The sequence below is a fragment of the Balaenoptera musculus genome, chromosome 11 (genome assembly GCF_009873245.2).
Source record: "Balaenoptera musculus isolate JJ_BM4_2016_0621 chromosome 11, mBalMus1.pri.v3, whole genome shotgun sequence".
Taxonomy (NCBI): Eukaryota; Metazoa; Chordata; class Mammalia; order Artiodactyla; family Balaenopteridae; genus Balaenoptera; species Balaenoptera musculus.
In genome coordinates, this window is record NC_045795.1 from 71111136 (window position 1) to 71126340 (window position 15205).

General features: G+C 39.6%; 1 protein-coding gene and 1 pseudogene across 4 annotated transcripts in view; one reads left to right on the forward strand and one right to left on the reverse strand.

The window, feature by feature from the left end:
• ERC2 (ELKS/RAB6-interacting/CAST family member 2) overlaps positions 1-15205 on the reverse strand; it is a 962898-nt gene that overhangs the window by 694053 nt on the left and 253640 nt on the right. The gene's annotated exons all lie outside the window — the stretch shown is intronic.
• LOC118903462 lies at positions 7480-8261 on the forward strand (annotated as a pseudogene).

Here is a 15205-nt window from a genome sequence, read left to right on the forward strand (position 1 = left end):
TATTTTTAAAAATTTTAAAAAAAATTTTTTCTGAATACATTTACTCTTAATAATTTTTTTTCTTATTTTTTATTATAATAGCTTTATTTTATTTTATTTTACCCTCTTTCTTTCTTTCTATTTTTTTCTCCCTTATATTCTGAGCTGTGTGGATGAAAGGCTCTTGGTGCTCCAGCCAGGCATCAGGGCTGTGCCTCTGAGGTGGGAGAGCCAACTTCAGGACACTGGTCCACAAGATACCTACCAGCTCCACGTAATACCAAACGGCAAAAATCTCTCAGAGATCTCCATCTCAACAACAAGACCCAGCTTCACTCAACGAACAGCAAGCTACAGTGCTGGACACCCTATGTCAAACAACTAGCAAGACAGGAACACAGCCCCATCCATTAGCAGGGAGGCTGCCTAAAATCATAAGGCCACAGACACCCCAAAACACACCACCAGACGTGGACGTGCCCACCAGAAAGACAAGATTCAACCTCATCCACCAGAACACAGGCAATAGTCCCCTCCACCAGGAAGCCTACACAACCCACTGAACCAACCTTACCCACTGGGGACAGATACCAAAAACAACGGGAACTACGAACCTGCAGCCTGTGAAAAGGAGACCCCAAACACAGTAAGATAAGCAAAATGAGACGACAGAAAAACACACAGCAGATGAAGGAGCAGGGTCAAAACACACCAGACCTAACAAATGAAGAGGAAATAGGTAGTCTACCTGAAAAAGAATTCAGAATAATGATAGTAAGGATGATCCAAAATCTTGGAAATAGAATAGACAAAATGCAAGAAACATTTAACAAGGACGTAGAAGAACTAAAGAGGAACCAAGCAACGATGAAAAACACAATAAATGAAATTAAAAATACTCTAGATGGGATCAATAGCAGAATAACTGAGGCAGAAGAAAGGATAAGTGACCTGGAAGATAAAATGGTGGAAATAACTACTGCAGAGCAGGATAAAGAAAAAAGAATGAAAAGAACTGAGGACAGTCTCAGAGACCTCTGGGACAACATTAAACGCACCAACATTCGAATTATAGGGGTCCCAGAAGAAGAAGAGAAAAAGAAAGGGACTGAGAAAATATTTGAAGAGATTATAGTTGAAAACTTCCCTAATATGGGAAAGGAAATAGTTAATCAAGTCCAGGAAGCACAGAGAGTCCCATACAGGATAAACCCAAGGAGAAACACGCCAAGACACATATTAATCAAACTGTCAAAAATTAAATATAAGGAAAACATATTAAAGGCAGCAAGGGAAAAACAACAAATAACACACAAGGGAATCCCCATAAGGTTAACATCTGATCTTTCAGCAGAAACTCTGCAAGCCAGAAGGGAGTGGCAGGGTATACTTAAAGTGATGAAGGAGAAAAACCTACAACCAAGATTACTCTACCCAGCAAGGATCTCATTCAGATGTGATGGAGAAATTAAAACCTTTACAGACAAGCAAAAGCTGAGAGAGTTCAGCACCACCAAACCAGCTTTACAACAAATGCTAAAGGAACTTCTCTAGGCAAGAAACACAAGAGAAGGAAAACACCTACAATAACAAACCCAAAACATTTAAGAAAATGGGAAGAGGAACATACATATCGATAATTACCTTGAATGTAAATGGATTAAATGCTCTCACCAAAAGACACAGACTGGCTGAATGGATACAAAAACAAGACCCATATATATGCTGTCTACAAGAGACCCACTTCAGACCTAGAGACACATACAGACTGAAAGTGAGGGGATGGAAAAAGATATTCCATGCAAATGGAAATCAAAAGAAAGCTGGAGTAGCAATTCTCATATCAGACAAAATAGACTTTAAAATAAAGAATATTATAAGAGACAAAGAAGGACACTATATAATGATCAAGGGATCGATCCAAGAGGAAGGTATAACAATTGTAAATATTTATGCACCCAACATAGGAGCACCTCAATACATAAGGCAAACACTAACAGCCATAAAAGGGGAAATCGACAGCAACACAATCATATTAGGGGACTTTAACACCCCACTTTCACCAATGGACAGATCATCCAAAATGAAAATAAATAAGGAAACACAAGCTTTAAATGATACATTAAACAAGATGGACTTAATTGATATTTATAGGACATTCCACCCAAAAACAACAGAATACACATTTTTCTCAAGTGCGCATGGAACATTCTCCAGGATAGATCATATCTTGGGTCACAAATCAAGCCTTGGTAAATTTAAGAAAATTGAAATCGTATCAAGTATCTTTTCCGACCACAACGCTATGAGACTAGATATCAATTACAGGAAAAGATGTGTAAAAAATACAAACACATGGAGGCTACACAATACACTACTTAATAACGAAGTGATCACTGAAGAAATCAAAGGGGAAATCAAAAAATACCTAGAAACAAATGACAATGGAGATACGATGACCCAAAACCTATGGGACGCAGCAAAAGCAGTGCTAAGAGGGAAGTTTATAGCAATACAAGCCTACCTCAAGAAACAGGAAACATCTCGAATAAACAACCTAACCTTGCACCTAAAGCAATTAGAGAAAGAAGAACAAAAAAACCCCAAAGCTAGCAGAAGGAAAGAAATCATAAAGATCAGGTCAGAAATAAATGAAAAAGAAATGAAGGAAACAATAGCAAAAATCAATAAAACTAAAAGCTGGTTCTTTGAGAAGATAAACAAAATTGATAAACCATTAGCCAGACTAATCAAGAGAAAAAGGGAGAAGACTCAAATCAATAGAATTAGAAATGAAAAAGGAGAAGTAACCACTGACACTGCAGAAATACAAAAGATCATGAGAGATTACTACAAGCAACTCTACGCCAATAAAATGGACAACCTGGAAGAAATGGACAGATTCTTAGAAATGCACAAACCGCCGAGACTGAACCAGGAAGAAATAGAAAATATGAACAGACCAATCACAAGCACTGAAATTGAAACTGTGATTAAAAACCTTCCAGCAAACAAAAGCCCAGGACCAGATGGCTTCACAGGTGAATTCTATCAAACATTTAGAGAAGAGCTAACACCTATCCTTCTCAAACTCTTCCAAAATATTGCAGAGGGAGGAACACTCCCAAACTCATTCTACGAGGCCACCATCACCCTGATACCAAAACCAGACAAAGATATCACAAAGAAAGAAAACTACAGGCCAATATCACTGATGAACATAGATGCAAAAATCCTCAACAAAATACTCGCAAACAGAATCCAACAGCACATTAAAAGGATCATACACCATGATCAAGTGGGGTTTATCCCAGGAATGCAAGGATTCTTCAATATACGCAAATCAATCAATGTGATACACCATATTAACAAATTGAAGGAGAAAAACCATATGATCATCTCAATAGATGCAGAGAAAGCTTTCGACAAAATTCAACACCCATTTATGATAAAAGCCCTGCAGAAAGTAGGCATAGAGGGAACTTTCCTCAACATAATAAAGGCCATATATGACAAACCCACAGCCAACATTGTCCTCAACGGTGAAAAACTGAAACCATTTCCACTAAGATCAGGAACAAGACAAGGTTGCCCACTCTCACCACTATTATTCAACATAGTTTTGGAAGTGTTAGCCACAGCAATCAGAGAAGACAAAGAAATAAAAGGAATCCAAATCGGAAAAGAAGAAGTAAAGCTGTCACTGTTTGCAGATGACATGATACTATACATAGAGAATCCTAAAGATGCTACCAGAAAACTCCTAGAGCTAATCAATGAATTTGGTAAAATAGCAGGATACAAAATTAATGCACAGAAATCTCTTGCATTTCTATACACTAATGATGAAAAATCTGAAAGTGAAATTAAGAAAACACTCCCGTTTACCATTGCAACAAAAAGAATAAAATATCTAGGAATAAACCTACCTAAGGAGACAAAAGACCTGTATGCAGAAAATTATAAGACACTGATGAAAGAAATTAAAGATGATACAAATAGATGGAAAGATATACCATGTTCCTGGATTGGAAGAATCAACATTGTGAAAATGACTCTACTACCCAAAGCAATCTACAGATTCAATGCAATCCCTATCAAACTACCACTGGCATTTTTCACAGAACTAGAACAAAAAGTTTCCCAATTTGTATGGAAACACAAAAGACCCCGAATAGCCAAAGCAATCTTGAGAACGAAAAATGGAGCTGGGGGAATCAGGCTCCCTGACTTCAGACTATATTACAAAGCTACAGTAATCAAGACAGTTTGGTACTGGCACAAAAACAGAAATATAGATCAATGGAACAGGATAGAAAGCCCAGAGATAAACCCACGCACATATGGTCACCTTATCTTTGATAAAGGAGGCAAGCATATACAGTGGAGAAAAGACAGCCTCTTCAATAAGTGGTGCTGGGAAAATTGGACAAATACATGTAAAAGTATGAAATTAGAACACTCCCTGACACCATGCACAAAAATAAACTCAAAATGGATTAAAGACCTAAGTGTAAGACTAGACACTATCAAACTCTTAGAGGAAAACATAGGCAGAACACTCTATGACATACATCACAGCAAGATTCTTTTTGACCCAGCTCCCAGAGAAATGGAAATAAGAACACAAATAAACAAATGGGACCTAATGAAACTTCAAAGCTTTTGCACAGCAAAGGAAACCATAAACAAGACCAAAAGACAACCATCAGAATGGGAGAAAATATTTGCAAATGAAGCAACTGACAAAGGATTAATCTCCAAGATTTACAAGCAGCTCATGCAGCTCAATAACAAAAAAACGAACAACCCAATCCAAAAATGGGCAGAAGACCTAAATAGACATTTCTCCAAAGAAGATATACAGATGGCCTACAGACACATGAAAGAATGCTCAACATCATTAATCATTAGAGAAATGCAAATCAAAACTACAATGAGATATCATCTCACACCGGTCAGAATGGCCATCATCAAAAAATCTAGAAACAATAAATGCTGGAGAGGGTGTGGAGGAAAGGGAACTCTCTTGCACTGTTGGTGGGAATGTAAATTGATACAGCCACTATGGAGAACAGTATGGAGGTTCCTTAAAAAACTACAAATAGAACTACCATACGACCCAGCAATCCCACTACTGGGCATATACCCTGAGAAAACCATAGTTCAAAAAGAGTCATGTACCAAAATGTTCATTGCAGCTCTATTTACAATAGCCAGGACATGGAAGCAACCTAAATGTCCATCGACAGATGAATGGATAAAGAAGATGTGGCACATATATACAATGGAATATTACTCAGCCATAAAAAGAAATGAAATGGAGGTATTTGTAATGAGGTGGATGGAGTTAGAGTCTGTCATACAGAGTGAAGTAAGTCAGAAAGAGAAAAACAAATACAGTATGCTAACACATATATACGGAATCTAAGGAAAAAAAAAAAAAGGCCATGAAGAACCTAGTGGCAAGACGGGAATAAAGACACAGACCTACTAGAGAATGGACTTGAGGATATGGGGAGGGGGTGGAGTGAGATGTGACAGGGTGAGAGAGTGTCATGGACATATATACACTACCAAATGTAAAATAGATAGCTAGTGGGAAGCAGCCGCATAGCACAGGGAGATCAGCTCGGTGCTTTGTGACCACCTAGAGGGGTGGGATGGGGAGGGTGGGAGGGAGGGAGATGCAAGAGGGAAGAGATATGGGAACATGTTGTATATGTATAACTGATTAACTTTGTTATAAAGTAAAGCAGAAGCTAACACACCACTGTAAGGCAATTATACTTCAATAAAGATGTTTAAAAAAAAAAAAAAAGAAATGTTAAGTGGACTTCTTTAAGTGGAAAAGAAAAGGCTACAATTAGAAATATAAAAATTATGAGAGAAAAAATCTCACTGGTAAAAGCAAACATACAGTAAAGGTAGTAGTAGATCAACCACTTATAAAGCTAGTAGGAAAGCAAAAAGACAAAAGTAGTAAAAACATCTATATCCACAATAAGTAGTTAAGTGATACACAAAATAAAAAGATATAAAATATGATGTCAGAAACATTAAATGTGGTTGGGGGGAACACAGGGTTGTTGGAACGCATTCAAACTAAAGAGATCATCAACTTAAAATAACCCCATATATAAAAATTGTTTTATATGAACCTCATGGTGACCACAAACCAAAAAACTATAATAGAAACACACACAAAAAGAGAAAGGAATCCAAACACTTAAGATAGTCATCAAATCACAAGGGAAGAGAGCAAAATAAGTGTAAGAAAACTAAAAAGAATACAAAAACAACTAGAAAACAATCAACAAAATGGCAATAAGTACGTACCTATCAAGAATTACTTTAAATTGTAAATGGACTAAATCTGCCAATCAAAAGACATAGAGTGGCTGAATGGATTAAAAACAAGACCCATCTATATGCTGCCTACAAGAGACTCACTTCAGAGCTAAATACACACAGAGACTGAAAGTGAGGGGATGGAAAAAAGTATTCCATGCAAATGTAAACAAAAGGAAAGCTGGGGTAGCTATACTTATATCAGACAAAACAGACTTTAAAGTAAATATTGTAACAAGAGACAAAGAAGGGCATTACATAATGATAAAAGGATCAATCCAACAAGAAGATACATCAATTGTAAATATATATGCACTGAACATAGGAGCACCTAAATACATAAAGCAAATATTGACAGAGATAAAAAGAGAAATGACAGTAATACAATAATTAGTAGGGAACTTTAACACCCCACTTACATCAATGGACAGATCATCCAGACAATCAGTAAGAAAACACTGATCTTAAATGATACGTCAGATGGAATTAACAGACACATAAAGAACATTTCATCCAAAAATAGCAGAAAAACATTCTTTTCAAGTGCACATGGAACATTCTCCAGGATAGATCACAGGCTAAGCCACAAAACAAATCTCAATGAATTTAAAAAGACTGAAATCATATCAAGCATGTTCTCTGACCACAATGGTATAAGATTAGAAATCAACTACAAGGAAAAAAGCTGCAAAAAACACAAACACAAAACACTATGCTACTAAACAACCAGTGCGTCCTGAAGCAATCAAAGAGGAAATCAAAAAATACCTGTAGATAAATGGAAATGAAAACACAATGATCCAAAATGAATGGGTTGCAAAAGCAAATCTAAGAGGGAAATTTATAACAATACAGACCTACCTCAGGAAACAAGAAAAATTTCATATAAACAATCTAACCTTATGCCTAAAGGAACTAGAAAAAGAACACACAACACTCAAAGTTAGTAGAAGGAAGGAAATAATAAAGATCAGAGCAGAAGCAAATGAAATAGAGACTAAGAAAAAAATAGAAAAAAAAATCAATAAAACTAAGAATTAGTTCTTAGAAAACATAAAATTGATAAAAATTGATAAACCTTTAGCCAGATTCATCAAGAAAAAAATGAAAGAGGCCCAAATAAATAAAATCGGAAATGAAAGAGAGAGTGAGAGGCTTCGGCAGCCATGGCTCCCAACGTGCCCACAGCCAAATGCGCCCAAGAGTGTCCTAAAGGCATCCGGTCTGTGCTGCTAGGGCCGCCCAGAGCCAGCAAGGGTACCCAGGCACCCAAAGGCGCTGAAAACTTCTGTGTCTGCCATTTGGCTACTGGAGACATTCTGAGAGCCATGGTGGCTTCTGGCTCAGAGCTGGGAAAAAAGCTGAAGGCAACTATGGATGCCAGGAAACTGGTGAGAGATGGAATGGTCGTGGAGCGCATTGAGAAGAATTTGGAGACCCCTCCATGCAAAAATGGTTTTCTTCTAGATGGCTTCCCTTGAACTGTGAGGCAGGTAGAAATGCTTGATGACCTCATGGAAAAGAGGAAACAGAAGCTTGATTCTGTGACTGAATTCAGCATTCCAGACTCTCTGCTGATCTGGAGAATCACAGGATGACAGATTCACCCCCAGAGTGGCCATTCCTACCACAAGGAGTTCAACCTCCCAAAGGAGCCCATGAAAAATGATACCACAGGGGAACCCTTGGTCCACCGATCAGATGATAATGAGAAGGCCTTAAAAATCTGCCTGGAGGCCTACCACACTCAGACAACCCCACTGGTTCACTACAGTAAACGGGGGATCCACTCTGCCACTGATGCATCCCAGACCCCCGATGTCATGTTTGCAAGCATCCTAGCAGCCTTCTCCAAGGATGCTGTAGGATGTTACTACATCCTAGTAACAGAAGGCCAAGGCTGCACCACTGCTCATCACTCCACGGCATGATCCCTGCTCTTAGATACTGGGCCGAGGGCAGGTGTGGTAAGGGTAAGGATGGAGAGGGAGGAGTGGTGAGGGGTCAAGATGAGAATGGGAAGAGCAGCAGTGCTGTAGTGAAGCGATTTCTTTTACATGGAGTAGAAGTCTTAAAAAGTATAAGCAAAGGGAAAAATTAATTTTTTAAAACACTGATTGGAGGGTATAAATAGAAACAGGGAGAGGCAGTATTATTTCTAAGGAATCACGTTTTCATTTACTCCAGACTGGTGACAGTATTTTTTAAAGCCAGTGCCCTAAGACCTCAGCTTTTATCAGAACCTCATGCCAGCCCAGGAATGCAGGAAATCACACTGCTGTCCTGTCTGCCCTGTAACTTGGAATAGGGCAGGAGTTAACTACTAACCCTGGTTCCCCATACCATGAGATCAAAAAGTCATCTCCCCATTTGAAAGAGATATGGAGTATGCACATGGGAGCAGTGCTCAGCACATCAGGTTTACTGGAGTCATGGGGCAGGTGGGGCAGGCTGGTCTCACTCCCCTCCCGACTTATCACTGATTTACCAGCCCACCTGCTCTTGTGGGTAAGCTCTCGGCAGCCACCCAGCATATGCCACATTCCTACACTCTTGCCTTCCTCCATCCATGTCATGTGAAAGACCCCTTTTTAATAAATGAGCAAGTGTCCTAAGCAACATTATCCAAAGACTGTCCTTTCCATCCTCAAATCCTGTGATTGGGATCACTCAACAGCACTGTGATGTATTATTTTCAATGAGGTGCCTTTCTTAACTGTCCAAATGATGCCTTGTTTGGCCCCTAAATCAATAAAGTATGTTAAAAGTTTGTTAAAAAAAAAAAAAGAAAGGAAGGAGGGAAGGGAGGGAGGGAGGAATGAAAGAGAAGTTACAACCGACACCACAGAAATCCAAAGGATTAAGAGACTACTATGAACAATCATATGCCAATAAAATGGATAACCTAGAAGAAGTGGATAAATTCCTAGAAACGTACAATCTCCAAAGATGGCATCAGGAAGAAATAAAAAAATATGAACAGACAGATTACCAGTAATGAAACTGAATCAGTTACTTCTAAAAAAAACTCCCAAGAAACAAAAGTCGGGGCAAGACAGCTTCACAGGTGAATTCTACCAAGCATTTAAAGGTGAGCTGACACCTATCCTAGTCAAACTATTCCAAAATATTAAAGAGGAAGGAATGCTTCTGAACTCATTCTACAAGGCCAGCATCACTGTGATACCAAAGACAGACAAAGATTTTCACAAAAAAAGAAAAGTATAGGCCAATATCACTGCTGAACATAGATGTAAAAATCCTCAATGAAATATTAGCAAACAGAATTCAGCAGTACATTAAAAGGATCATACACCATAATCAAGAGGCATTTATCCCAGGGATGCAACAATGGCTTAATATCCTCAAATTAATCAATGTGATACACCACATTAACAAACTGAAGACTAAAAGTCGTATGATCATCTCAATAGATGCAGAAAAAACTTATGACAAAATTCAACATCTATTTATGGTAACAACTCTCAACAAAGTGGGTATAGAGGGAACATACCTCAATGTAAGAAAGTCTATATATGACAAACCCACAGCCAACATCATACTCAATAGAGAAAAGCTGAAAGCATTCCCTTTAAGTGAGGAACAAGGATGCCCACTCTTGCCACTTTTATTCAACATAGTATCAGGAGTCTAAGTTAAGCAAGACACATAGTACTGAAAATCCTAGCCACAGGAATCAGAAAAAGAAATAAAAGGAACCCAAATTACAAAGAAAGAAGTAAAACTGTCACTGTTTGCAGATGACATGATAATATATACAGAAAATCTTAAATCCAAAAAACTATGAGAACTAATAAATGAATTCAGTAAAATTGCAGGATACAAAATATATAGAAATCTGTTGCATTTGTATTCATTAACAAACTATGAGAAAGAAAAAGTAATAAAACAATCTCGCTTACAATTGCATCCAAAAGAATAAAATACCTAGGAATAAACCAAAAAAAGGAGGTAAAAGATTTGTCCTTAGAAGACTGTGACACAGGGATGAAAGAAATTATGACACAAGCAGATGGAAAGATATGCTACACTCATGGACTGTATTGAATATTGTTAAAATGACCATACTATTCAAGGCAATCTACAGATTCAGTGCAATCCCTATCAAAATTCCAATGCATTCTTCAAAGAACTAGAACAAATAATCCTAAAATTTATATGGAAACACAAAAGACCCTGAAGAGCCAAAGCAATCTTGAGAAAGAAGAACAAAGTTAGAAGTATCATGCTCCCTAATTGCAAACTACATCTACAAAGCTACAGTAATCAAAACAGTATTATACTGATACAAGAACAGACATGTAAATCAATGGAACACAATAGAGAGTGCAGAAATAAACCCATGCTTATATGGTCAATTAATTTATGACAAAGGAAGCAAAAATATACAATGGGGAAAAGACAGCCTTGTAAATGATGTGGGGAAAACTGGACAGCTACATGCAAACTAATCAAACTGGACTACTTTCTCACACCACATACAAAAATAAACTCAAAAAGGATTGAAGGCTTAAGTAAGACCTGAAATCATAAAACTCCAAGAAGAAAATATAGGCAGTACACTATTTGACATCTATCTTAGCAATATTTTTTTTTGCTTTATCTCCTCAGACAAGGAAAACAAAAGCAAAAATAAGCAAATGGGACTACATTAAACTAAATGCTTCTGCACAGCAAAGGACACTATGAAGAGAACATAAACGGGACCTCCCTGGTGGCCCAGTGGGTAAAACTCTATGCTCCCAATGCAGGGGGACCGGGTTCGATCTCTGTTTGGGGAACTAAGAGTTCACATGCATGCTGCAACTAAGAGTCTGCGTGCCTCAACTAAGAAGCCCACATGCCGCAACTAAAAAGCCCACATGCAGGGGGTTCCAAGATAGCAGAGGAGTAGGAGGACGGATGCATCAGGAATACATCTAAAGATGCAACAGGTCTCACAGAACACCGGCTAAACACTAGCAGAACACCCCGGACACCAGAAAGGACTATAAAGATCCCCGCATAACTGGGTAGGACAAAAGAAAGAAGGGAGAAGGAGGAGGAGAGGAAGAGGGACAGGACCTGCACCCTGGGGGGTGGAGGGGAGAAATGAAGCAGTGGAGAGATTCCCACATCTGGGGAAGTCCCCTCACCAACGGCAAAATAGGTTGGGACAGAAGGGAAACATTTGAGGCTGTCAGAGGAGGTTGAAGCAACCGATCTCTGGCAGACGGGACAGAGTGAAAACTACACAGATGATCTGTACCACAGTCCTGCGGGCCCCAGGCAGGGACGTGGGTCCACCAGTGCACACAGGGGCTGGGAGCTGGTGCATGGTGATTAGAGAGCAAACCCGGGGCGAGGACTGCTGTTGGCTGTGGGGAAATGGCCTGAGGGGACAGGAGGGAGGAAATCCACAACAGGGAATGCCTATGAAGGAAAACCAGACTGCAATGGAAGCAGGGCACTACTGCTGAGTCACACGGAGCCACCACCGTAGCCTCTGTCTCCCCACAAACCGGCACCTGCAGCCGGGCAATAAAAAAAGTCCTACCAGGGCTGACTGTCACGCACCTGCCGCCGGGCGCTAAAAAAAACCCAGCCAGGGCTGGCCCTCGCACGCCTACCACCAGGCACTAGAAAAAGCCTGGCCAAGGCTGGCCTTCAGCAACTTCCACCAGGCGATAGAAAAGGCTCCCACTAGGGCCATATCTCTTGAGCCCATGGCCGCTGGCTTCCTTACACACCTGGCACCGCCAGGGCTCCCATGATCCAAGGAGCCATACCACCTCCACGCCCTGTCCTCACCAGGGCAGATCCAAGTGCTCCAGGGCAGCCTTGGTAGCAGACTCCTGTGGGTGGCCCACATGCAGAGGTGGGGATAAAACCACAGACGAGCCCCAGGGGTGGGGCGACTAAGGAAGAGGAGCGAAAATCTTTCCATCAGTTGCACAACCTGCAGGTTTAATTCCCATGATCAGCTAGGTAGACCCTGCATCTACGGAATATCTGAGTGGACGAGTGTTCCCACAAATGAAAACAGTCTAGCTCTGGCAGCTGTGGGCGTTGGGGGCAAGCACATGTGGGAATAGGGCCAGATCAGAGTCTAAGCTGTCCCCACAAGGCCCACAGCAGATCCAGAGACCAGCCTAGGCACTGGAGGGCCTCCTGGGGAGGCAGAGGTGGGCTGTGGCTCACAGCGGGGGCAAGGACACTGACAGCTGAGACCCCAGGAAAACATTATTACTACTATTATTTTTACTATGTTTTGATTCATTCTGTTGTTGGTTCTGTTTTTTGGGGTTTTTTTTAATTTTTATTTTCATGTAGTCCTTGGGGATTTTTTAAACATATTTTTTATCTTTTTATATATTTCTATTTTTACTTTGCTTTTCTGTTCTGTTTTTTTCTTTTTTTAATATATTTTTAATCTTTTATATTTCTATTTTTACTTTGCTCTTCTGTTGTCCTGTGGTTTTTTCCCCTTTTCCTTTTTTTTTCCTTTTAATCACTTCTGTCTGTTTCTTTTGTTTTCTTTGCTTTATTCTCCAGTTGGCACTCTGCTTTGGTTTTGTTTTTTGTTTTGTGTTTTTGTTAGTTTTGTTTTTAATTGTTTGATTTCATTTTGGGGTTCTTTTGTCTGTGTGGTTGTTCTCTTCTTTTTTGTTTTCTTTGGTTCTGTTTTTGTTTCTTTTGGGTGTGTTTCTTTGTTTCTGTTCTTCGATCTTTAATTTTGCTTTTACCATCTGTCTGGGGTTTTGTTTGTCTTTTTTTCTTCTTCTTTAATCCCCTTTATTGCCATGACAAGTAGCTTGCAGGGTCTTGGCTCCCCGACCGGAAGTCGGGCCTGAGCCTCTTGGGTGGGAGCACTGAGTCCAGGATGCTGGACCACCAGAGAGTTCCTGGCCCCAGGGAATATTAACAGTGAGAGCTCTCACAGAGGCCTCCATCCAAATCCAAGACCCAGTTCCACCCAACTGCCTGCAGCCCCCACCACTAGACACCTCATGCCAAACAACAAGCAAGACAGGAACACAAACCCACCCATCAGCAGACAGGCTGCCTAAAGTTATACTAAGCTCACAGAAAATCCAAACACACCACCTGACACACGTCCTGCCCATCAGAGGGAAAAGACTCAGCTCCACCCTCCAGAACACAGGCACCAGTCCCTCCCACCCAGAAGCCTACACAAGTCACTGGACCAACTTCACTCACCGGGGGCAGAGACCAGAAGCAAGAGGAACCACGACCCTGCAGCCTGGGGAAAGGATACCTCAAACACAGTAAGTTAGACAAAATGAGAAGACAGAGAAATATCTTGCAGATGAAGGAACAACGTAAAAACCCAAAAAACCAAATAAATGAAGAGGAAATAGGCAATCTACCTGAAAAAGAATGAGTAATGATAGTAAAGATGATAAAAAATCTCAGAAATAGAATGGAGGCATGGATGGAGAAGATGCAAGCAATGTTTAACAAGGACCTAGAAGAACTAAAGAACAAACAATCAGTGATGAACAACACAATAAATGAAATGAAAAATACACTAGAAGGTATCAACAGCAGAATAACTGAGGCAGAAGAACGGATGAGTGAGCTGGAAGATAGAATGGTGGAAATAACTGCCGAGGAGCAGAATAAAGAAAAAAGGATGAAAACAAATGAGGACAGTCTCAGAGACCTCTGGGAGAACATTAAGTGCAGTAACATTCGAATTATAGGGGTCCCAGAAGAAGAAGAGAAAAAGGGACTGAGAAAATATTTGAAGAGATTATAATCAAAAACTTACTTAACATGGGAAAGGAAATAGTCAATCAAGTCCAGGAAGCACAGAGAGTCCTATACAGGATAAACCCAAGGAGAAACACGCCAAGACACTTATTAATCAAACTAACAAAAACTAAACACAAAGAAAAAATATTAAAAGCACCAAGGGAAAAACAACAAAGAACATACAAGCGAATTCTCATAAGGTTAACAGCTGATCTTTCAGCAGAAACTCTGCAGGCCAGAAGGAAGTGCAGGATATATTTAAAGTGATGAAAGGGAAAAAACTACAACCAAGATTACTCTATCCAGCAAGGATCTCGCTCAGATTTGATGGAGAAATCAAAAGCTTTTCAATCAAGCAAAAGTTACAAGAATTCAGCACCACCAAACCAGCTTTACAACAAATGCTAAAGGAACTTCTCTAGGCAGGAAACACAAGAGAAGGAAAAGACATACAAAAACAAACCCAAAACAATTAAGACTATGGTAATAAGAACATACATATCAGTAGTTACCTTAAATGTAAATGGATTAAATGCACCAACCAAAAGACACAGACTGGCTGAATGTATACAAAAACAAGACCCATATATATCCTGTCTACAAGAGACCCACTTCAGATCTAGGGACACATACAGACTGAAAGTGAGGGGATGGAAAAAGATATTCCATGCAAATGGAAATCAAAAGAAATCTGGAGTAGCAATACTTATATCAGACACAATAGACTTTAAAGAATGTTACAAGAGACAAGGAAGTACACTACATAATGATTAAGGCATCAATCCAAGAGGAAGACATAACAATTGTAAATATTTATTCACCCAACATAGGAGCACCTGAATACATAAGGCAAATGCTAACAGCCATAAAAGGGGAAATCAACAGTAACACAATAATAGTGGGGGACTTTAACACCCCACTTACACCAATGGACAGATAATCCAGAAAGAAAATTAATAAGGAAACACAAGCCTTAAATGAGACATCAGACCAGATGGACTTAACTGATATCTTCAGGACATTCCATCCAAAAGCAGAAGAACACACTTTCTTCTCAAGTGCCCATGGAATATTCTCCAGGACAGATCATATCTTG